Source organism: Leiobunum rupestre, chromosome 6, assembly GCF_980474605.1.
Source record: "Leiobunum rupestre chromosome 6, qqLeiRupe1.1.hap1, whole genome shotgun sequence".
Taxonomy (NCBI): Eukaryota; Metazoa; Arthropoda; class Arachnida; order Opiliones; family Sclerosomatidae; genus Leiobunum; species Leiobunum rupestre.
The window spans coordinates 17,153,833-17,175,503 of NC_143389.1; the positions used below are offsets into that span (position 1 = coordinate 17,153,833).

At 40.8% G+C, this 21,671-nt stretch overlaps 25 non-coding genes across 25 annotated transcripts; all 25 read left to right on the top strand.

Moving 5' to 3' along the window:
- The first annotated feature begins 14,573 nt into the window (after nucleotides 1-14,573).
- TRNAQ-CUG (transfer RNA glutamine (anticodon CUG)) lies at nucleotides 14,574-14,645 on the top strand. The gene has a single exon. It is a non-coding gene; the product is annotated as a tRNA-Gln (tRNA).
- A 682-nt stretch (nucleotides 14,646-15,327) lies between these two features.
- Nucleotides 15,328-15,399, top strand: TRNAQ-CUG (transfer RNA glutamine (anticodon CUG)). Its single transcript has one exon. It is a non-coding gene; the product is annotated as a tRNA-Gln (tRNA).
- A 111-nt stretch (nucleotides 15,400-15,510) lies between these two features.
- Nucleotides 15,511-15,582, top strand: TRNAQ-UUG (transfer RNA glutamine (anticodon UUG)). The gene has a single exon. It is a non-coding gene; the product is annotated as a tRNA-Gln (tRNA).
- A 302-nt stretch (nucleotides 15,583-15,884) lies between these two features.
- TRNAQ-UUG (transfer RNA glutamine (anticodon UUG)) lies at nucleotides 15,885-15,956 on the top strand. The gene has a single exon. It is a non-coding gene; the product is annotated as a tRNA-Gln (tRNA).
- Nucleotides 15,957-16,447: 491 nt separating this feature from the next.
- On the top strand, nucleotides 16,448-16,519 carry TRNAQ-UUG (transfer RNA glutamine (anticodon UUG)). The gene has a single exon. It is a non-coding gene; the product is annotated as a tRNA-Gln (tRNA).
- Nucleotides 16,520-17,005: 486 nt separating this feature from the next.
- TRNAQ-UUG (transfer RNA glutamine (anticodon UUG)) lies at nucleotides 17,006-17,077 on the top strand. The gene has a single exon. It is a non-coding gene; the product is annotated as a tRNA-Gln (tRNA).
- A 110-nt stretch (nucleotides 17,078-17,187) lies between these two features.
- TRNAQ-UUG (transfer RNA glutamine (anticodon UUG)) lies at nucleotides 17,188-17,259 on the top strand. Its single transcript has one exon. It is a non-coding gene; the product is annotated as a tRNA-Gln (tRNA).
- A 114-nt stretch (nucleotides 17,260-17,373) lies between these two features.
- Nucleotides 17,374-17,445, top strand: TRNAQ-UUG (transfer RNA glutamine (anticodon UUG)). The gene has a single exon. It is a non-coding gene; the product is annotated as a tRNA-Gln (tRNA).
- A 115-nt stretch (nucleotides 17,446-17,560) lies between these two features.
- TRNAQ-CUG (transfer RNA glutamine (anticodon CUG)) lies at nucleotides 17,561-17,632 on the top strand. The gene has a single exon. It is a non-coding gene; the product is annotated as a tRNA-Gln (tRNA).
- A 116-nt stretch (nucleotides 17,633-17,748) lies between these two features.
- Nucleotides 17,749-17,820, top strand: TRNAQ-UUG (transfer RNA glutamine (anticodon UUG)). Its single transcript has one exon. It is a non-coding gene; the product is annotated as a tRNA-Gln (tRNA).
- A 116-nt stretch (nucleotides 17,821-17,936) lies between these two features.
- TRNAQ-CUG (transfer RNA glutamine (anticodon CUG)) lies at nucleotides 17,937-18,008 on the top strand. The gene has a single exon. It is a non-coding gene; the product is annotated as a tRNA-Gln (tRNA).
- A 116-nt stretch (nucleotides 18,009-18,124) lies between these two features.
- Nucleotides 18,125-18,196, top strand: TRNAQ-UUG (transfer RNA glutamine (anticodon UUG)). Its single transcript has one exon. It is a non-coding gene; the product is annotated as a tRNA-Gln (tRNA).
- Nucleotides 18,197-18,314: 118 nt separating this feature from the next.
- Nucleotides 18,315-18,386, top strand: TRNAQ-UUG (transfer RNA glutamine (anticodon UUG)). The gene has a single exon. It is a non-coding gene; the product is annotated as a tRNA-Gln (tRNA).
- A 116-nt stretch (nucleotides 18,387-18,502) lies between these two features.
- Nucleotides 18,503-18,574, top strand: TRNAQ-UUG (transfer RNA glutamine (anticodon UUG)). The gene has a single exon. It is a non-coding gene; the product is annotated as a tRNA-Gln (tRNA).
- Nucleotides 18,575-18,690: 116 nt separating this feature from the next.
- On the top strand, nucleotides 18,691-18,762 carry TRNAQ-UUG (transfer RNA glutamine (anticodon UUG)). Its single transcript has one exon. It is a non-coding gene; the product is annotated as a tRNA-Gln (tRNA).
- Nucleotides 18,763-18,878: 116 nt separating this feature from the next.
- TRNAQ-UUG (transfer RNA glutamine (anticodon UUG)) lies at nucleotides 18,879-18,950 on the top strand. The gene has a single exon. It is a non-coding gene; the product is annotated as a tRNA-Gln (tRNA).
- Nucleotides 18,951-19,067: 117 nt separating this feature from the next.
- TRNAQ-CUG (transfer RNA glutamine (anticodon CUG)) lies at nucleotides 19,068-19,139 on the top strand. The gene has a single exon. It is a non-coding gene; the product is annotated as a tRNA-Gln (tRNA).
- A 115-nt stretch (nucleotides 19,140-19,254) lies between these two features.
- TRNAQ-UUG (transfer RNA glutamine (anticodon UUG)) lies at nucleotides 19,255-19,326 on the top strand. The gene has a single exon. It is a non-coding gene; the product is annotated as a tRNA-Gln (tRNA).
- An 870-nt stretch (nucleotides 19,327-20,196) lies between these two features.
- Nucleotides 20,197-20,268, top strand: TRNAQ-UUG (transfer RNA glutamine (anticodon UUG)). The gene has a single exon. It is a non-coding gene; the product is annotated as a tRNA-Gln (tRNA).
- Nucleotides 20,269-20,385: 117 nt separating this feature from the next.
- TRNAQ-UUG (transfer RNA glutamine (anticodon UUG)) lies at nucleotides 20,386-20,457 on the top strand. Its single transcript has one exon. It is a non-coding gene; the product is annotated as a tRNA-Gln (tRNA).
- Nucleotides 20,458-20,575: 118 nt separating this feature from the next.
- Nucleotides 20,576-20,647, top strand: TRNAQ-UUG (transfer RNA glutamine (anticodon UUG)). The gene has a single exon. It is a non-coding gene; the product is annotated as a tRNA-Gln (tRNA).
- A 116-nt stretch (nucleotides 20,648-20,763) lies between these two features.
- On the top strand, nucleotides 20,764-20,835 carry TRNAR-UCG (transfer RNA arginine (anticodon UCG)). Its single transcript has one exon. It is a non-coding gene; the product is annotated as a tRNA-Arg (tRNA).
- Nucleotides 20,836-20,951: 116 nt separating this feature from the next.
- On the top strand, nucleotides 20,952-21,023 carry TRNAQ-UUG (transfer RNA glutamine (anticodon UUG)). Its single transcript has one exon. It is a non-coding gene; the product is annotated as a tRNA-Gln (tRNA).
- A 117-nt stretch (nucleotides 21,024-21,140) lies between these two features.
- Nucleotides 21,141-21,212, top strand: TRNAQ-UUG (transfer RNA glutamine (anticodon UUG)). The gene has a single exon. It is a non-coding gene; the product is annotated as a tRNA-Gln (tRNA).
- Nucleotides 21,213-21,328: 116 nt separating this feature from the next.
- TRNAQ-UUG (transfer RNA glutamine (anticodon UUG)) lies at nucleotides 21,329-21,400 on the top strand. Its single transcript has one exon. It is a non-coding gene; the product is annotated as a tRNA-Gln (tRNA).
- Nucleotides 21,401-21,671: the final 271 nt, after the last annotated feature.

The following is a 21,671-nucleotide window of genomic DNA, read 5'->3' on the forward strand; positions in this document are numbered from 1 at the left end:
CTTTTCAAGTGAATTCATTTGTCATTGCTGTAAAAAGTGTTACTATAAACTTCTATAATGGATGTGGAACTTGTAACTATAGCATTAACCCATCGGTTAGGTCTTTAATCTCAGTGGCGTAGCTAGAATGGGTGAAACCTGGGGCGGATATCATGGTAGGCTACTTACTAGTCTCTAGTTTGTGTAATTTTTTATTTTTATCACGGTCGGGTGACACCCGGGGCGGGCCACCCTCCTAGCTACGCCACTGTTTAATCTTTTTTTGTTGTTCTTTTTCGTCTGCTTCTAAAGGCCGTCAGTTGTATCTTTCAAGTGAATGTTCCATATTTAAGGTTTATCAAATAAGGAAATATTTCTGCTACTAGGTTTATCAAGTGTTGGGTAATGGGCGCTAGTTACTACCATGCGTAGTGTTAGCAAACTATTCTCATATTGTGTTTAACGCAGGTAGCTCCAGTTACCCTTTGCTTTTATTAAACCTAATGCATAAAGTGAAATTAGGTAACTTTCACCTCTTGCCCTTAACTTATTGTTGTCGTAAAAATAAAATAGCAGAGCCCCGTAGCGAACAACGCGATTAGGTGAATTTTCATAAGCTGATCAACGCTTTACCAATTTTGAAGAAAGAAACATCTTCAAAGAATAGGTTGTATTCAGGAGGCGTGGCTTAGCCCATTTTAAAATTTCGCGCGAGAAACATTAGCGTCATCTAGAGTAAAAATGGTTTTAGAAATCTGTTGGCATTATTGAAGTTTAACCCTTTTTTACCAATAATATTTCGCCAGAAATGCCTTCGCTGCTCTGATAATTGCAAAGTTTTAATAACTGATGGAACTTTAAAAAAACGTTTATCTAATGGCTTGTAACGTCCATTTCGATTATTACAACCTTCTATTGCACAGTTTGACATGTTTTAAAGGGATCCCTCACTCACAACAGGGGAAGGCATAGGGGTCACAAAAAAACTGGTTTTCAAGCACACTGCAAGTCTGGATTTTATGTTACCCCTATGCCTCCCCCTGTTGTGAGTGATGGATCCCTTTAAGCATATTAAACCTGAGGTTCAAAAACCAGATCCACAAAGTTATAAGGCAAGGCTTAGTAAACGAGAGCATACGAGCTAAGGTGCTGATAGTTATAATGGCGGCCGTGATAAAAAAAAATACCCGCGAATCGTCAACGAGAAAGGGCGTGGCTTTAGTTACTACGTAAAAAGAATAGTAGAATACTACCAAAAGTAGCATAAGACCCAAAAGTGTGTCAGAACGGTATAGTAGTTAATGAGAGTTTGTCGCAAAGTAAAACAGGGAAACGAAGGGTGGGTCGGAAAACACGTCATCAAAATCGAGGTAATCCAGCGCCGCCGAGTGAGGCGTTTTAGAACGTATGTCTACCAGTGCCCCCGCCAGCAGTAGGCACGTGCAAAAATTTTAGGCCTATTTTAGGGGCCTCTAAAAGTTTAAAAAAATTGCCTCTGGGGCCTCCAAATGTGATTTTTAAATATTATTTATTTTTAAAAATTGGTCATCTAGCCCCCTAAAAAAAGAACTCCCATTCAATTCCAATTTCCAAGAGTCCTAAATGGCCCTAACAAAACGTTCCCTTTTGAACCACCTATACTCGAAATCAATATTACTTGAGTACACAAACAAAGGCAGCGAACTCTGTGGTTTCTGCTTTTGGTAGTGCACTCTGTTAACATTGATATAGAGTATATGACAAAAGACTGGCCCGGGATGGGGAAGTCCGTCGTGCAAGAAAAGCAGCAAAAAAAAACCACCTGTTCGCCTCAGTGATAACTTAGCTCCAACCAACACAATATTCTACAAAAGGGGGCGTAAAGTGAGAAACTGGATTTCTTTAATACGACTTAAACCGTTGCAACGCTTAAAGGGAATAGAACCTCCAACGCGTTCTTTATGGAAGACCCCCATCAATTTCTTTTATTCCCTTCACAATCAGCGATTATCAGCGCCGCAGGTGTGAAAAGCCATGGGAGGCAGCGGACAATATTGGAACCCTCGGAGGGCGACAGAAATACCGGAGGTTATATTCCCTTTAAACGAAGGGAAATCCCCGCGGAGCTGAAGTCGAAGCGTAAAGCATCGTACCAGTCACTACTTTGAATAGAGAGCGTCCTGGGGATTAGGGTTTTTTCTTTCTTACACTTTGTCCCTTTTGCGAAATCACGTGATATCAGTGACCACTGTTCGTAGAGAAAGGACCTAGACCTTCGGTGGTCGGTCTTGTCCCAGATAACGCTCGTTTCTTCATTTCGTTTTCTGCTCCTGAACAAACAGGTAGTTCTCAATTTCGATTCAAACAGCTTTTTTCAGGGCTTTGATATAGCTGGTATTATGAAAAAGTCTGGTTGAAGACTACATAGCTTTAACTAAGCTTTATTTTCTAAAACCTTTTTAAGGTTATTTCGCTATTAGTATATAATAGTAGCATTTTGAAATATGAGTACCAGAAAAATTTTATCTGGGTCCCAAAAACGAGAAAAACGGAAAAGGGAAGATAGTTTCGTTAGTAGTCAGAAAGGTGCAATGGCACGTTTTTTGAAATCATCGGCGCAAAGCCATAACTATAGTTCTGAGAAAAACCTAGTCAAAGATTTGGGAAAGGGTTTAGAATCCTTGGGGACTGATAACAGTCACTGTTTTAGTAATACTGCTGAAGTTCATCCAAACGTCAGTATTGATATGGAAAAGGAACTAACTCATGAAGGAGAAATTGCAGAAGTAATTGCAAACCCCAACTCTAACCATGCACAAAATACATCAAACAACGTGTCCAATTCAAAAGAAATGGGCTTACACGCGTTGAATAACTTTGATATTAGTCTAGATAAAGATTGCCTTCCAGTTCAGCCTAAACTAAATCCTTTTCCCTTAAAATTAATTGGCGGTAAAAATCGAGGTTTCAATTCTTCTTGGTATGACAAATATCAAATGATTGAATATTCAGTTGCAAAGGATGCAGTGTATTGTTTTTGTTGCCGTCATTTTTTAGGCAGTAGAAACACTACATCTCTGAAGGGATTTTCGGATTGGAAAAACATGGGGAGACAATTCGAAGAACTCTTCACTTCCAAGAAATCTTCTCACAAACTAGCCTACAAAATGTACTTAGACTACATGGAATCCAAATCCCGTGGATCAATAGTTTGCCAGACTAACGACCACCATTGACTAGGCGTTATTAGAAACAGAGAGGTCCTATCTACACACGTGGAAGTGATTATTTTATGTGCCCAACAAGATTTAGCACTTCAGGGGAACACTTACACATCCGCCGACAATATTGGGAATAGGGGAAACTTTATTGCAATATTAGATCTTTTAAAAAGAAAATGTCCTGATTTAAAAGCCAAGTGCGATAATATGCCGAATAATGCCAAATATTTGCACAGCACCATACAAAACGAAATAATTGGCATTTGTGCAAGTTTAGTGAGAAAAATTATTGTTCAAGAGGTCAACGAATCCGGTGGATTCTACTCTGTAATAGCTGACGAAACACGAGACAACGCGGGAGTAGAGCAGTTAAGTCTTTGTATTCGATATACTAAAGCAGAAATAGGTGTCGTAGATTGATTTATAAGGTTCACAGATTTACACAAGTTTGATTCTGAGAGTATCAGCTTGGCAATTATAAATATTTTAAAAGAGGGTGGTTTCAAACTGGAGAATTGTGTTGCACAGACTTATGATGGAGCTAGTGTAATGAGTGGACACGTAAAAGGAGTAAGGGTTAAAGTAGAAGAAGCAGTAGGTGGCCATTGTCCGTACGTTCATTGCTACGCCCACCGCTTAAATTTTGTTTTAGTTGACTGTTGCTCCAAAATATCGACAGTTAGGGAATTACTTGGTTTGGTTCAAGCCATTTACAACTTTCAAAGCAATTCGGTTATTAGAAGTGAATATTTTGAAAACTCTCAAAAAGATCTAGGGTACGACATACTGTAAATGCCACAAAGCTGCGACACTCGATGGTGGAGCAAAAAAAAAGGATTCACTATTTTAGAAATAGACTCGATTCCGAAGTTTTAACTTTAGAGAATCTGATTGAAAACGGAAAACCCGACGAGGCTGCTGAGTGTCGTGGGTATATATCCCAATTACATAACTTTTACAACTTAATATTAGTCGTTGCATTAGACGAAGTATTAGGCGTAACAAATTCCCTGTCGGAATATTTACAAAGTTCCGAAGTTATTTTTACGGAAGCCGTTGCCATTTGCCAAGCTACTGTCAAGACCTTAGAAGATTGTAGAAACTCTGAACGCTTTGATTCTATTTGGGAAGAAGCTACTAAAATCGCGGAATCGGCTTTTATTGCAATACCTGGCCGTAACAGCGAACCATTAGCTTTACGTAAACGTAAAATTATCCCTAACAGGAGATTAAAACATAGTGTTGTAACAATTACAACGGGGACCAGGGAAACTGAAGCAAAAACCCTAATAGACCAGATGAGGTCCACCTATTTCGAATTAATAGACAAATTTATTTCTGAAATGAAAATCCGGCTATTAGAAAACTCTGGTCTATATAATGGTATCACGGCGTCTGACCCTAACTCTGAGAACTTCCTAAACGAAATCGATATCCTAACACATTATAACACATACGATAGGTTTCATTTCGACGTTGATTCCTTAAAAAGTCAAATTAAAATTGCGAGAAATCTAATTATCCCCAAAAAATTTAACAGCGTAAGCGACTGCTTCCACTATTTAATGGCCATGGAAGATGGCTTCCCTGACCTTGTTAAGTACTACAAGGTTGTTCAATGCATTTCTGTCGCAAACACCATCTCAGAAAGAAGTTTCAGTTCCCTGAAAAGAATAGAAACACGTCTTCGAACAACTATGGGATAATTTAGACTTTCAAATCTGGCTACGTTGTCCATTAATCGGGATTTGTCGAGTTGTTTAAAAGAAAACTCTAATTTAGTGGTTGACGAATTTGGTAAAAGCTCTAATCGAAGATTATCATTCTTTGATTAAATTGCGAGGGCAGAAAATTTTATCTTTCCTAAGAAAACGTTTAAATTAACATATTAGTGTCATAATTTTAAAATTTTAAATATAGTCAAGAATAGAGATAGGGGGGTCTTTAAATCAGACCGGGCCTGTGTGTTAAAAATTCCTGGCGGGGGTACTGATGTCTACGGGCGAGAAAATCGCTCCAGACTATAGACTAAATATAATGTTGCTAGTACTATTCCAACTAGTAGGTTATGTAGTCTATAGTGTGACTAGGTCTCACTAGAAATTTTAATTGGCGCGAAGGTACAGCTGACACACCTTTGGGTCTTAGGCTACTTTTGATACTACCTATAAGAAATACAGCAAATTATGAGGTACTACGTTCACACGTATGCGGCAGAAAACGGTTTGAATCGGTTTAAAACGATTTAGCCTAGTTAACACAACTCCTTCGAAAGGATTTGATCGATATGAAGGCAAAATGTGAACGCAGTAGGGTAATATAAATAATTCATACACATCGCGGCTTACTTCGAAGTCATTATTTATGTTCCCGTGATAACTTCAAAATCCCAAGTCGATACTATTTCACAAAATATTCATATCTTACCTTCGAATTTGGCGGGAAAACGAAAATGACGTATGTTTGCACGGTGCCTACGTTATTATAATAACGTAGGCACGGGTTTGCACCACGAAAATATTTTCGAAGTTGATCGATACTTTTCGACCAATATTTTAAACTACTTTTCCTGTGCATTCTCCCTCTTTCGAATGGGTCGAATCGTAAGATATGGAACAAATTTACAAAATCAGTATCACTTGAAAAATGCACCTTTCCACCTTTATTCGAAATGTGCCTTAATCTCTTTCTAATTCGCACTTAGGGAGAACAAGTATTATATGAGGTCAAAGATTTCATAGAACTTCGAACCCAAATTCTACTATTATTATTATTATTATTATTATTGAGTGTGGTGGCAAGCCAAACACTTCGATCTAAGGTCCATTGTGCATCCCCAAACTGGGTGACACAATGCTTAAAATCTGCCTGGCCATGATGTTAGAGACGTCATACGTCTCCAACCGATGCCTACCCAAATGCTCAAACCTCTGGGCTGCATAGTAATCGCAGCTACAGAGTACATGTGAGGCAGTTTCCTCCTCAGCTAGACAAGCTCTGCAAATCGGGTCATCACTGACCCCAATAAGAGTTAAATGTCTGTTTAGATGGCAGTGGCCTGTAAGTAGGCTAATAACAATCCTAATACTAGCCCTAGAGAGCGAGAGTAATTCTCTGGCTCTCTCCCTAGAAGGGCCAAGAGTAAACTCTTTGGCCTGCCTTTGACCCTCAATCTCAGACCATTGTCTGAGTTGACGATCTGACATAAACTTGGAGATCAGGCAGCGTACAAGTCCCCGGGAGATGGGGAGAGCAGGTTCTGGCCCAATGAGCCCATCCCTCGCACCTTCCTTGGCCAAGGCGTCAGCCCTTTCGTTCCCAAGATGCCCCTTATGCCCAGATACCCAACAAAGTTTAACTTTATTGTGCAACCCAAGAGCACAGAGGAGATCTAAGCAGCTAAAAACCAGTTTAGAAAGAATACTATACTGGCTGAGAGCTCTAAGAGCGGCCTGGCTATCCAAATAAATCTGGATAACCGTCCCATGATACCCCTGATGTAGACAGGAGCAAATGGCAAAAATTTCCGCCTGGAATACACTAGTGTGTATCCGTAGGCTTTTATAAAAGCCAAAATTATTAGTAAGGCAATACATCTCCGCACCAGGGCCATAGTGGGCCTTAGACCCATCAGTGAACCAGACGATTTCTCCTCTGGTACCGATGGTCAAGTTACTCCACTCCGCACGGCTATTGAAGTTGACCTCAAAAGGTTTACTAAAGTGAAGTTTAGTAACCATCATATCAGAACCCATTGTCAGAATCACCATCTGATTGGAAATATCCCAATAGAGCTTGGTGTGGCTATTCTCCCAATTATTAGCCTTCCACCAGCCATTTTGGTTAAGCCTATAGGCACCTAAAAAGGCAGCTTCCTCAATAAAAAGGTGGAGAGGAAGCATATTCAGGAGAATTTCCAGAGAAGCGCTTGGGGCTGTTCTCATGGCTCCTGTAATGCCGACACAAGCCAGCCTGTGCAGATCAAACTGCACAGTCCTTAAAGTAACTCTTGGCCACCAGACCACAGCTGCATAAGACAGGATAGGTCTGATGATCATGGTGTACAGCCATTACACAGCTCTGGGGCTTAGGCCCCAGGTCTTGTTAACTGTACTTCTAGTTCTCCAAAATAACATTTTACGCTTCTTGACTATATAGTCAAGGTGTGGCTTTCATGTTAGTTTGCTATCCAGGATGACCCCGAGGTACTCCACCTCGGTGCTCTCCACTAGGTCCGTTCCAAATAAGGAAATACCCTCGAACATGCCTTTTATCCTCTTACGAGTAAAAGGAACCAAGACAGTTTTATTAGGATTAACCATGAGGTTGACCTCCCTGCACCAGCTCTAAACTGATGCTAGAGCCCCCCTCCTTACGTCCTTCACTGTTACCGGGAATTTCCCAGTAATGATGATAGCAATATCATCAGCGTAACCGAAACAGCGGCATCCTCCCCTGTTCAACCTCCGAACAAGTTCATCCACCGCCAGGCACCAAAGAAGGGGAGAGAGAACCCCCCCATGTGGGCAACCACGACTGGTGGAGACCATAAGGGAGTCACCCAGCAAGGAGGATGTCACTTTCCGGTCTGTTAACATAGATTTGATCCAAAGGTACAATGTGTCATTGATACCAAATCTTTTCGCAGCCTTCAGTATAACTGCGCTGGAGACCTTATCAAATGCTCCCTCAATATCAAGAAAAACCGCTAGCGCAATTTCCTTGTACTCAATTGCCTTTTCCAGGCAGCTGCTGATACCATACACATGCAGGGCGGTCTCAGTATACCTGCCTTTCTGATAGGCATGCTGAGCTGCCGACAGAGGAGAGTTGCAAAGAACCTCCTCTCTAATATAGTTGTCCACCATTTTCTCCAGAATTTTTAGGAGAAAAGAGGTAAGACTAATTGGCCTAAATGCCTTAGCTTCCAGGTAATCAGATTTACAGGCTTGGGTATAAAGATTGCTTGAGACAGCTTCCAGGTGCTAGGTAAATGCTCTAGAGCAATACAAGCCCTGTAGATTCTCAGCAGCAGAGGGCATGGAATATCACTGCCCTCCAGTAAAAGGATAGGAAAAATCCCATCCGGTCCCGGGTACTTATACGATTTAAATGACTTTATAGCCCATATAATTCTAGAATGCGTGACGACTTTATTCGTCACTGCCCAATCTTCCCTTTTGGTTCGATTGATCCTCAAAGGGAGAGTGCCAGTGCCACCATTGCTGGTGACCTTAGAGTCCGGAAAGTGTACATCTAACATATGTGTCAGAGTGTCCTTACCGGACGTGGGAAAACTACCATCTTTCAACTTAATGGTGTCAAGATGCTTAGTATTATCGTGTGCCAAAATTTTCATTAATTTGGCCGTACTGGGAACATCCACTATGTTCTCACAGAAGTCCCTCCATGAAGACTTCTTGGCATCGCGGACAGACTTGTGGTAGGTGGTGAGGGTGCATTTATAGGCATCCCAATCACCCCCCTTCTTTGCCCTATTGAAGAGCCTACGATTTTCTTTGCGCCGCCTGCCAATCTCGTTGTCCCACCAAGGCACTAACCTTGACCGGTTGGCAGGCTTTGCCGAACAATTGCAGTGATAGGAGTCGATAATGCACTGTTGAACGCGATCAACAGCCAAATCAAAATCCAACACCGATGACAGCCGTGGCTTATCGCCCTTAAGGAAGAAGCTTAAGTCTTCCCTGTAACCGGACCAATCTGTGCCCGTAGGGTTACGAATAGCGGTACAAGCCCATACAGGTTTGACCAGAATATTAAGGCAAATGTGTCTGTGATTCGACAAAGACGGTTCGTTAGACGCATGCCAGTTCTTGATTTTATCTGCGACATATGACCTCACTTCTGTTAGAAGTAACAAAAGTTGGTACATTGTTCCTATTCAGAATGTGAAGTCTGGTACTAACCAGATATTCCATTAAGTCTTTACCACGCTGGTTGTAGTCTGAGCTGCCCCAGATTTCTTGGTGAGTATTAGCATCGCAACCGATGACCAGCTTCCTCCCCGAACTCTCACAGTAGTTGACCAATCTGGCCATCCCCTGCGAGGGGGGGGGAGCATCGTCGTACGGTAGGTATGCCAATGCCATAGTAACCTCCCCACGTTTCAAGTCAGTTACCTGTCTACTAATGGGTTCTGATATGATATCTACGAAGCTACATTTTAGTAAGTCTTTCAATACTTATTTTCCAAGCCGTACAGAGTTGGCCAATCATAGTACCCTCGGGGCCAGAGGATAAATCGTCTGGTTTACCGATGGGTCTAAGACCCGCTCTGGCTCTGGTTCGGGGATGTATTGTCTTACTAGCAATCTCGGCTTCTCTGAATTCCATGGTGTCTATGCTAGTGTTTTTCAGGCGGAAATTGCCGCTATCTGCTTCTGTGTTGACTTTTGTCTTAAAAAGAAGCTTCATGGCAAGGTTATCCAAATTTATTCCGATAGTCAAGCAGCCCTCAAGGCTCTCAACCAGTTTCAGATCTCTTCTAAACTGGTTTACAGCTGTTTGAACCTCCTCTTGGAGCTAGACACCAACAATAAAGTTCAGCTCTATTGGGTTCCTGGCCATCGGGGGTACTACGGTAATGAGAGGGCCGATGTCTTAGCCAAGAAGGGGGCAGTGGCTGGGTTCTTTGGTCCTGAACCTGCCATTCCTATCCCCTCTAGCATAGTTCGCGGCCTTATCTCTAACTCCATGACTGACCGTCAACTCAAGCTTTGGCTTGAGATGGATGGCCAAAGGTAGGCTAAAGAGTTTATCTCGGGCCCCTCTAGGCAGAGAGCTAAGGAGCTGCTCTTGCTTTCCAAATCTAATATCAGGTTGGTCGTTGGCCTACTAACAGGTCATTGTCTCCTTAACCGACATCTTTACTTGATTGGAATCAGTGATGATCCAATCTGTAAGGCGTGTCAGGCTGAGGAGGAAACCGCCTCTCATGTGCTTTGTAAGTGCGATTACTACGCGGCCCAAAGATTCGAGCATCTTGGTATGCATCAGCTGGAAACTTCTGATTTCTATAATATGCCGGCCAAAAGGATTCTCCGTTTTGTGTCGGATATTGGGCTTTTTTAAGTCTTAAGGTTCGGGTTTGCACAATGGACCTCTGGTCGACGTGCGCGAACGGGCATGTCCTTAGCCCTTCACCCCTTCATTAATAATAATAATAATAATCTCCCCACCACCATTCGACGAGGTGATGAGTTTTACCGTGGCAATATCTCTGGAGGGGTACATTGATAGCGGAAGGGCATGAATGCCCTTGCGTATCAGTGCACAAGCCCTGGGTGTAGCAGAGCTTTAATCATAGAATATATTACCTGCATTTTGGAGACCAAGTATCTTTCCATTGGCAGTCCATGGCTCCTGTATGAGAGCGACGTCGAAGCTCGCCTTGGCAAACCTTCTGCAGAGTACAGCAGAGGCTGCCTTGCAGTGGTGCAGATTGATCTGCAGCACCTTCAAACTCATGTTTTAGGTGGGGTTAACTTGGTTGCTGGCCAGTTCTGCTAAGCCGTACCCAGTGGAAGATGTTGAGGCTACATCACTCCCACCGGGCCGACTAGCATCGCCAGTCTGCCCCCCTGTTGCTTCCTCCATATGAGCAGCCTCCTGGATCTCGTCGATATCCGACAAGTCAATAGCCTTAAAGTCCTCTGCGAGAGTTTCCTCCGCAGATTCCCCAGGGGCTAGAATCTCGTCTTCCATCTCCGAGATCTCAGATTGTTCCATATTCGGCTAAGGCCCTCCAGGTTGGTCGGGTCCTTGAAGAAACCCCTGTCCAAGCCAGTTTCAGCTCTAAAACCTCCTTCCCTGATGGCCTTGACCGACTCTCCATCCATCTGAAAAATCCAGCAGATGGCAGTCGGGACCTCAGACTTATTGACAATCTTCCAGCATTGCGTATTCAACGTGCTGTTGAAAGTCTTAAGTCTGCGAAGAAGGACATTAGCGTCCTTCGTATACACATCCATGGTATGGAAGGTGACCTTGAATGGTTTCGGCAGTTCTGTTACCTTCATTACTGAAAGTAATGACCCACCTGGAACCAACTCCCTCTGGTCAAAGTCCTTCCATAACCATTCTGCAGTAGACACATCCTTACACAGGTAGTGTACTGCGCTTCCTTCCAGCTTAAAACTCCAGAATCGAGGTAGAGGGTCCCCCGAGGGTATCCCATCTTTCCTCTCCAGAATCCTTCGCTGGATGGTGCCCATCTCTTCTTCAGAGATGGTTTTCATGGGATAGCCATCAATAGTGATGGCCATATATATGGAGTTTAAAGTTTCACTATAGGTCTGGTCGTGGACCTTGGACCTTTTGGAGACCTGAGACTGGGAGTCCGGAGTTTCGTTCCCCCTTGGTCTCTTGCCTTCCGTAGGAGGGGGGTCTTCCTTGTTGGAGACCTCCCCTGACCTTTGCTTTTCCCGGCGGCGTCGATTCCACCTTTGGTTTTTATTGGAGGACGTTTCCCCATCGATCCCTTGCTTCGCCAGCTGGATCTTGCCAGAGGCAGACCCTTGAAGGCTAGGCCGGGTTCTATTTGGGGACAGTTCCTCTTGCTTAAGGGTGGGTTCTTTCGAGCCCTCCCCTTGTTTTGGGTCGGGTCCTTTCGAACCCTCCCCCTACTTTGGGTTAGGTCCTTTCGAACCCTCCCCTTGCTTAAGGCCGGGTTCTTTCGATCTCTTGCCAGTTTTGTTTTTTTTGTTTGTTTTGTGACTCCATTTTGGTCCCACGAGAAAAGAGGAAAGCAAAAGGTCACCGCTCTTAATCCTCTGTCCGGGCGGAGGGCTAATAACAACGGGGTTTCGCCGTTATCCCCGAGGGGATCGTTCATGATACCGTATTTTCGCTTCTCCGGTACCATTCAACCCTCAGCACGATACCTTACACCTTGACTTAAGGAAGAAGCAGAGCCTTAGTTGGCCAGCATGGAGGGTTGCCGTCCACCTGTTACTCCCTTCCACCACGAAGAGGTACAAGGTTGCAGTTTATGGAAGGGCAAATTCCACCAAGTAACATTGGTCTTCTTGTTTTGATGTTGCTGCTGGTAGTGGCGGATTTCCGCCTAAGGAAAACTAAACAGCTGCCTCAGAAGAGGCTCCGGCCTTGTTTTTAGACGTACCACTCAATAAAGCAATGAAACAAATTTTCTGATTAACTAGATTTGACTACTTTTTGTCTTATGAGTTATGATCGGCTTGGCGCGGGTGTTGGATTTATTGCTTGATTGAGCCAATCTATAAAAAGCGCGAGAAATCAATAAGCAGCAAATCCAAATAAAACAATAGTTTTCGATTATATTATTTCGAATTTTTACGTTAATTTTATACAATTTATGAGCCACCAGAGTAGGATTTGTTGATACTTCGATATTCTTGCAGCCATAGTTTAAAATATTTAAAAAAAATTGTGATGTAGGCCTGATTAATTAAAAAATAGTTTAGCGTTGCTCATTACTAGAAGTAAATAAACGAAAGTTATTAACCTTGTGCCAAGTTTATTTAATTTAGAGTGCTCAAAATCGAAGGGCGTTTTCCTTATGAAAATCTAGAAAAATAAAAGCTTATATACGATCTTGGTATAAACCTAGCTATTTCTATGCATAAAAAATTACCTTATGAAAACGTTATTTTTTATCGGCGCGCTTTTAACCAGTAGTATTCGCCACCGAAAACTACAGTGGCGCTCGTAGCGGTGGGGGATGAAACTACTCGAAAGGGGGGAAATTGAATAAACTGTGGAAGTTGTAGTTAGGAGACACTTAACGTATTTTGAACCCTTACAGGGTTAGTCACCGCAGCGCCACATAGACCCGTTTCGGTCGCGATTAAAGATTTGCTCGCGTAATTTCTTACGCGATATCTCAAAGGAAAAAACACGTGAGCTTTAGTTAATTAAACATTTCAAAACCTTTTCAGGTTCTTTCTAAAGTAGTTAGGGGGAGATAGGAAAGGTTCGTTTTGGCGACCTCAGAGCGCGCGAAATTTAAAATCCGAATTGACATAGTAACTTCAAAAGGAAACTACCACAAGGGGAGTACAGCGGTTAGATATATTCGGTTCATTTACTTCTGTTACGTTTTTTGAATTGAACTTGGGGACGAAAATAAATAAACATAATCAATTGTTTGATTTTCTTTTATTTCCTAAAAACGCTTAAAATATTGAAAACATATAGTACATAATACTGTGTTTAGACTAAACATATTAGGATCTGTAACATACGCAATCTTTGCGAAATAGTTTTACCACTACATTAGTAGTTAAATGTTTTAATTACAATAATGTTTAACTATGGGGCGCCAAACCGGAAAAAACTAAACAAGATAGTTCTAGATATATTTAAGTTTTCTAGGAATATTTCAAGCGTTCTAGAAACATTTCAGTTTTCTAGACCCATTTCAATTTCTAGACATATTTCAATCGTTCTAGACACATTTCAGTTTTCTAGACCCATTTCAGTTTTCTAGACATATTTCAAGCGTTCTAGACACATTTCAGCTTTCTAGACCCATTTCGGTTTTCTAGACCCAATTCAGTTTCAAGACCCAGTTCAGTTTTCTAGACATATTTTACGAAGTTCTCTCTGGATAGTTAAAAGTCTTAAGTTTATTACGGAATGCTCATGAGGCGATTTGGATTTAATTAAAATTTATTTGTAAAACTAAAATCAAATACAAAACATAAGAACCGTGATATTTTTACAAAGCAATGATATTTATTTCTCTTCGGTTAACGTGGTTTTAAATTAAAAAAACATTATTTATTTTTTCTATAGTACGTTTAGCTTAGAACCAACGTTTCGTGGGTTCCTAGGTGTAATGGTTAGCGCCCTGGACTCTGAATCCAGCGGTCCGAGTTCAAATCTCGGTGGAACCTCGGATCATTACATGTCAGCGCGCAATGTTGCTGGTTTCTCTTCGGTTTACGTGGTTTTTAATTAAAAAAATATTTTTTTTCCTTTTGTACGTTTAGCTTAGAACCAACGTTTTGTGGGTTCCATGGTGTAATGATTAGCAATCTCGATTCTGATTACAGCGATCCGAGTTAATATCTCGATGGAACCTTGGATTATTATATGCAATAGCGCAATGAAATTTATTTCTCTTCGGTTTACGTGGTTTTAAATTAAAAAAAAATATTTATGTTTCGTAAAGTATGTTTATCTTCAAATTAACTTTTTGTGGGTTCCATGGTGTAATGGTTGGCTCTCTGGACATTGAATCCAGCTATCCAACTTCCAATCTAAGTGGAACCTCGGATCCTTATATGCAATAGCGCAATGAAGCTTATTTCTCTTGGTTTTAAGTGGTTTTTAATTAAAAAAAAATTCATTTTTCCTATAGTACGTTTAGCTTAGAACGAATTTTGTGTGGGTTCCATGGTGTAATGGTTAGCACTCTGGACTCTGAATCCAGCGATCCGAGTTCAAATCTCGGTGGAAGCTTGGATCATTATATGCAATAGCGCAATGTTGCGTATTTCTCTTAGGCTTATGTGGTTTTAAATTTAAAAAAATATTCTTTTTTCCTATAGTACGTTTAGCTTAGAACCAACGTTTTGTGGGATACATGGTATAATGGTTAGCACTCTGGACTCTGAATCCAGCGATCCGAGTTCAAATCTCGGTGGAACCTTGGATCATTACATGTCAGCGCGCAATGTTGCTGGTTTCTCTTCGGTTTACGTGGTTTTTAATTAAATTTTTTTTTTCCTTTTGTACGTTTAGCTTAGAAAAAACGTTTTGTGGGTTCCATGGTGTAATGATTAGCAATCTCGATTCTGAATACAGCGATCCGAGTTAATATCTCGATGGAACCTTGGATCATTATATGCAATAGCGCAATGAAATTTATTTATCTTCGGTTTACGTGGTTTTAAATTAAAAAAAATATTTATGTTTCGTAAAGTATGTTTATCTTCAAATTAACTTTTTGTCGGTTCCATGGTGTAATGGTTGGCTCTCTGGACATTGAATCCAGCTATCCAACTTCCAATCTAAGTGGAACCTCGGATCCTTATATGCAATAGCGCAATGAAGCTTCTTTCTCTTGGTTTTACGTGGTTTATAATTAAAAAAAATATTCATTTTTCCTATAGTACGTTTAGCTTAGAACTAATTTTGCGTGGGTTCCATGGTGTAATGGTTAGCACTCTGGACTCTGAATCCAGCGATCCGAGTTCAAATCTCGGTGGAACCTTGGATCATTATATGCAATAGCGCAATGTTGCGTATTTCTCTTAAGCTTATGTGGTTTTAAATTTAATTTTTTTTTCTTATGGTACGTTTAGCTGAGAACCAACGTTTCGTGGGTTCCATGGTGTAATGGTTAGCACTCTGGACTTTGAATCCAGCGATCCGAGTTCAAATCTCGGCTGAACCTCGGATCGTTAAATGCAAGCGCGCAATGTTGCTGGTTTCTATTCGGTTTACGTGGATTTTAATTAAAAATTGTTTTTTTCCTTTTGTACGTTTAGCTTAGCACCGAAGTTGCATGGGTTCCATGGTGTAATGGTAAGCACTCTGGACTTTGAAGCCCGCGATCAGAGTTCAAAACTTGGTGGAACTTCGGATCATTATATGCAAGCGCGCAATGTTGCTGTTTTCTCTTCGGTTTACGTGGTTTTTAATTAAAAAAGTATTTTTTTTCCTTTTGTACGTTTAGCTTAGAACCAACATTTTGTGGGTTCCATGGTGTAATGGTAAGCACTCTGGACTTTGAATCCAGCGATCAGAGTTAAATTCTCGGTGGAACTTCGAATCATTATATGCAATAGCGCAATGAAATTTATTTATCTTCGGCTTACGTGGTTTTAAATTAAAAAAAATATTTGTTTGGCCTATAGTACGTTTAGCTTAGAACCAACTTTTCGTGGTTTCCATGGTGTATTGGTTAGCACTCTGTACTCTAAATCCGGCGATCCGAGATCAAATCTCGGGGGAACCTCTTATCATTATATGCAAGCACGCAATGATTCTTGTTTTCTTCGGTTTACGTGGTTTTTAATTAAAAATTGTTTTTTTCCTTTTGTACGTTTTGCTTAGAACCGACGTTTCATGGGTTCCATGGTGTAATGGTAAACACTCTGGACTTTGAATCCCGCAATCAGAGTTCAAAACTTGGTGGAACTTCGGATCATTATATGCAAGCGCGCAATGTTGCTGTTTTCTCTTCGGTTTACGTGGTTTTTAATTAAAAAAATATTTTTTTTCCTTTTGTACGTTTAGCTTAGAACCAACATTTTGTGGGTTCCATGGTGTAATGGTAAGCACTCTGGACTTTGAATCCAGCGATCAGAGTTAAATTCTCGGTGGAACTTTGAATCATTATATGCAATAGCGCAATGAAATTTATTTATTTTCAGCTTACGTGGTTTTAAATAAAAAAAATATTTGTTTGGCCTATAGTACGTTTAGCTTAGAACCAACGTTTCGTGGTTTCCATGGTGTATTGGTTAGCACTCTGTACTCTAAATCCGGCGATCCGAGATCAAAACTCGGGGGAACCTCTTATCATTATATGCAAGCACGCAATGATTCTTGTTTTCTTAGGTTTACGTGGTTTTTAATTAAAAATTGTTTTTTTCCTTTTGTACGTTTAGCTTAGAACCGACGTTTCATGGGTTCCATGGTGTAATGGTAAGCACTCTGGACTTTGAATCCCGCGATCAGAGTTCAAATCTCGGTGGAAGCTTGGATCACTATATGCAATAGCGCAATGTTGCGTATTTCTCTTAGGCTTATGTGGTTTTAAATTAAATTTTTTTTTTCTTATGGTACGTTTAGCTGAGAACCAGCGTTTCGCGGGTTCCATGGTGTAATGGTTAGCACACTGGACTTTGAATCCAGCGATCCGAGTTCAAATCTCGGTGGAACCTGGATCATTATACGCAATAGCGCAATGTTGCGTATTTCTCTTAGGCTTATGTGGTTTTAAATTAAATTTTTTTTTCTTATGGTACGTTTAGCTGAGAACCAGCGTTTCGCGGGTTCCATGGTGTAATGGTTAGCACACTGGACTTTGAATCCAGCGATCCGAGTTCAAATCTCGGTGGAACCTGGATCATTATACGCAATAGCGCAATGTTGCGTATTTCTCTTAGGCTTATGTGGTTTTAAATTAAAATTATTTTTTTTTCTTATGGTACGTTTAGCTGAGAACCAGCGTTTCGTGGGTTCCATGGTGTAATGGTTAGCACACTGGACTTTGAATCCAGCGATCCGAGTTCAAATCTCGGTGGAACCTGGATCATTATACGCAATAGCGCAATATTGCGTATTTCTCTTAGGCTTATGTGGTTTTAAATTTAAAAAAATATTTTTTTCTTATGGTACGTTTAGCTGAGAACCAGCGTTTCGTGGGTTCCATGGTGTAATGGTTAGCACACTGGACTCTGAATCCAGCGATCCGAGTTCAAATCTCGGTGGAACCTGGATCACTATACGCAATAGCGCAATGTTGCGTATTTCTCTTAGGCTTATGTGGTTTTAAATTTAAAAAAATATTTTTTTTCTTATGGTACGTTTAGCTGAGAACCAGCGTTTCGTGGGTTCCATGGTGTAATGGTTAGCACACTGGACTTTGAATCCAGCGATACGAGTTCAAATCTCGGTGGAACCTGGATCATTATACGCAATAGCGCAATGTTGCGTATTTCTCTTAGGCTTATGTGGTTTTAAATTTAAAAAAATATTTTTTTTCTTATGGTACGTTTAGCTGAGAACCAGCGTTTCGTGGGGTCCATGGTGTAATGGTTAGCACACTGGACTCTGAATCCAGCGATCCGAGTTCAAATCTCGGTGGAACCTGGATCATTATACGCAATAGCGCAATGTTGCGTATTTCTCTTAGGCTTATGTGGTTTTAAATTTAAAAAAATATTTTTTTTCTTATGGTACGTTTAGCTGAGAACCAGCGTTTCGTGGGTTCCATGGTGTAATGGTTAGCACACTGGACTTTGAATCCAGCGATCCGAGTTCAAATCTCGGTGGAACCTGGATCATTATTTGCAATAGCGCAATGTTGCGTATTTCTCTTAGGCTTATGTGGTTTTAAATTTAAAAAAAAATATTTTTTTTCTTATGGTACGTTTAGCTGAGAACCAGCGTTTCGTGGGTTCCATGGTGTAATGGTTAGCACACTGGACTTTGAATCCAGCGATCCGAGTTCAAATCTCGGTGGAACCTGGATCATTATACGCAATAGCGCAATGTGGCGTATTTCTCTTAGGCTTATGCGGTTTTAAATTTAAAAAAATATTTTTTTTCTTATGGTACGTTTAGCTGAGAACCAGCGTTTCGTGGGTTCCATGGTGTAATGGTTAGCACACTGGACTTTGAATCCAGCGATCCGAGTTCAAATCTCGGTGGAACCTGGATCATTATACGCAATAGCGCAATGTTGCGTATATCTCTTAGGCTTATGTGGTTTTAAATTTAAAAAAATATTTTTTTTCTTATGGTACGTTTAGCTGAGAACCAGCGTTTCGTGGGTTCCATGGTGTAATGGTTAGCACACTGGACTTTGAATCCAGCGATCCGAGTTCAAATCTCGGTGGAACCTGGATCATTATACGCAATAGCGCAATGTTGCATATTTTTCTTAGGCTTATGTGGTTTTAAATTTAAAAAAATATTTTTTTTCTTATGGTACGTTTAGCTGAGAACGAGCGTTTCGTGGGTTCCATGGTGTAATGGTTAGCACACTGGACTTTGAATCCAGCGATCCGAGTTCAAATCTCGGTGGAACCTGGATCATTATACGCAATAGCGCAATTTTGCGTATTTCTCTTAGGCTTATGTGGTTTTAAATTTAAAAAAATATTTTTTTTTCTTATGGTACGTTTAGCTGAGAACCAGCGTTTCGTGGGTTCCATGGTGTAATGGTTAGCACACTGGACTCTGAATCCAGCGATCCGAGTTCAAATCTCGGTGGAACCTGGATCATTATACGCAATAGCGCAAAGTTGCGAATTTCTCTTAGGCTTATATGGTTTTAAATTTAAAGAAATATTTTTTTCTTATGGTACGTTTAGCTGAGAACCAACGTTTCATGGGTTCCATAGTGTAATGGTTAGCACACTGGACTTTGAATCCAGCGATCCGAGTTCAAATCTCGGTGGAACCTATATCATTATACGCAATAGCGTAATGTTGCGTATATCTCTTCGGCTTAAATGGATTTTAATTAAAAAAATATTTTTTTTCTTATGGTACGTTTAGCTGAGAACCAACGTTTCGTGCGTTCCATGGTGTAATGGTTAGCACACTGGACTTTAAATCCCGCGATCCGAGTTAAAATCTCGTTGGAAATTCGGATCATTTTATGCAAGCGGGCAATGATGCAGGTTTCTCTTCGGTTTACGTGGTTTTAAGTTCAAAAATAAATAATTTTTCCTATAGTACGTTTAGCTTAGAACCAACGTTTCGTGCGTTCCATTGTGTAATGGTTAGTGCTCTGGACTCTGAATCCAGCGATCCGAGTTCAAATCTCGGTTGATCCTCGGATCATTACATGCCAGCGCGCAATGTTTCTGGTTTCTCTTCGGTTTACGTGGTTTTTAATTAAAAAAATATAGTTTTTTTTCCTTTAGCACGTTTAGCTTAGAACAACGTTTCGTGGGGTCCATGGTGTAATGGTTAGCTTTCTGGACTTTGAATCCAGCGATCCGAGTTCAAATCTCGGTGGAACTTCGATTCATTATATGCAATAGCGCAATGTTGCATATTTCTCTTCGGCTTAAATGGATTTTAATTAAAAAAATATTTTTTCTTATGGTACGTTTAGCTTAGAACCAATGTTTCGTGGGTTCCATGGTGTAATGGTTAGCACACTGGACTTTAGATCCCGCGATCCGAGGTTCAAATCTCGGTATAAATTTGGATCATTATATGCAAGCGGGCAATAATGCAGGTTTCTCTTCGGTTTACGTGGTTTTAAGTTAAAAAATAAAGAATTTTTCCTATAGTACGTTTAGCTTAGAACCAACGTTTCGTGGGTTCCATGGTGTAACGGTTAGCACACTGGACTTTGAATCCAGCGATCCGAGTTCAAATCTCGGTGGAACCTGGATCATTATACGCAATAGCGCAATGTTGCGTATTTCTCTTAGGCTTATGTGGTTTTAAATTTAAAAAAAAAAAAAAAATTCTCATGGTACGTTTAGCTGAGAACCAGCGTTTCGTGGGTTCCATGGTGTAATGGTTAGCACACTGGACTTTGAATCCAGCGATCCGAGTTCAAATCTCGGAGGAACCTGGATCATTATACGCAATAGCGCAATGTTGCGTATTTCTCTTAGGCTTATGTGGTTTTAAATTAAAAAAAAAAGATTTTTTTTCTTATGGTACGTTTAGCTGAGAACCAGCGTTTCGTGGGTTCCATGGTGTAATGGTTAGCACACTGGACTTTGAATCCAGCGATCCGAGTTCAAATCTCGGTGGAACCTGGATCATTATACGCAATAGCGCAATGTTGCGTATTTTTCTTAGGCTTATGTGGTTTTAAATTTAAAAAAATATTTTTTTTCTTATGGTACGTTTAGCTGAGAACCAGCGTTTCGTGGGTTCCATGGTGTAATGGTTAGCACTCTGGACTTCGAATCCCGCGATCCGAGTTCAAATCTCGGTGGAACCTGGATCATTATACGCAATAGCGCAATGTTGCATATTTTTCATAGGCTTATGTGGTTTTAAATTTAAAAAAATATTTTTTTTCTTATGGTACGTTTAGCTGAGAACGAGCGTTTCGTGGGTTCCATGGTGTAATGGTTAGCACACTGGACTTTGAATCCAGCGATCCGAGTTCAAATCTCGGAGGAACCTGGATCATTATACGCAATAGCGCAATGTTGCGTATTTCTCTTAGGCTTATGTGGTTTTAAATTTAAAAAAAAAGATTTTTTTCTGATGGTACGTTTAGCTGAGAACCAGCGTTTCGTGGGTTCCATGGTGTAATGGTTAGCACACTGGACTTTGAATCCAGCGATCCGAGTTCAAATCTCGGTGGAACCTGGATCATTATACGCAATAGCGCAATGTTGCATATTTCTCTTAGGCTTATGTGGTTTTAAATTTAAAAAAATATTTTTTTTCTTATGGTACGTTTAGCTGAGAACCAGCGTTTCGTGGGTTCCATGGTGTAATGGTTAGCACACTGGACTTTGAATCCAGCGATCCGAGTTCAAATCTCGGTGGAACCTGGATCATTATACGCAATAGCGCAATGTTGCATATTTTTCTTAGGCTTATGTGGTTTTAAATTTAAAAAAATATTTTTTTTCTTATGGTACGTTTAGCTGAGAACGAGCGTTTCGTGGGTTCCATGGTGTAATGGTTAGCACACTGGACTTTAAATCCCGCGATCCGAGTTAAAATCTCGGTGGAAATTCGGATCATTTTATGCAAGCGGGCAATGATGCAGGTTTCTTTTCGGTTTACGTGGTTTTAAGTTCAAAAATAAATAATTTTTCC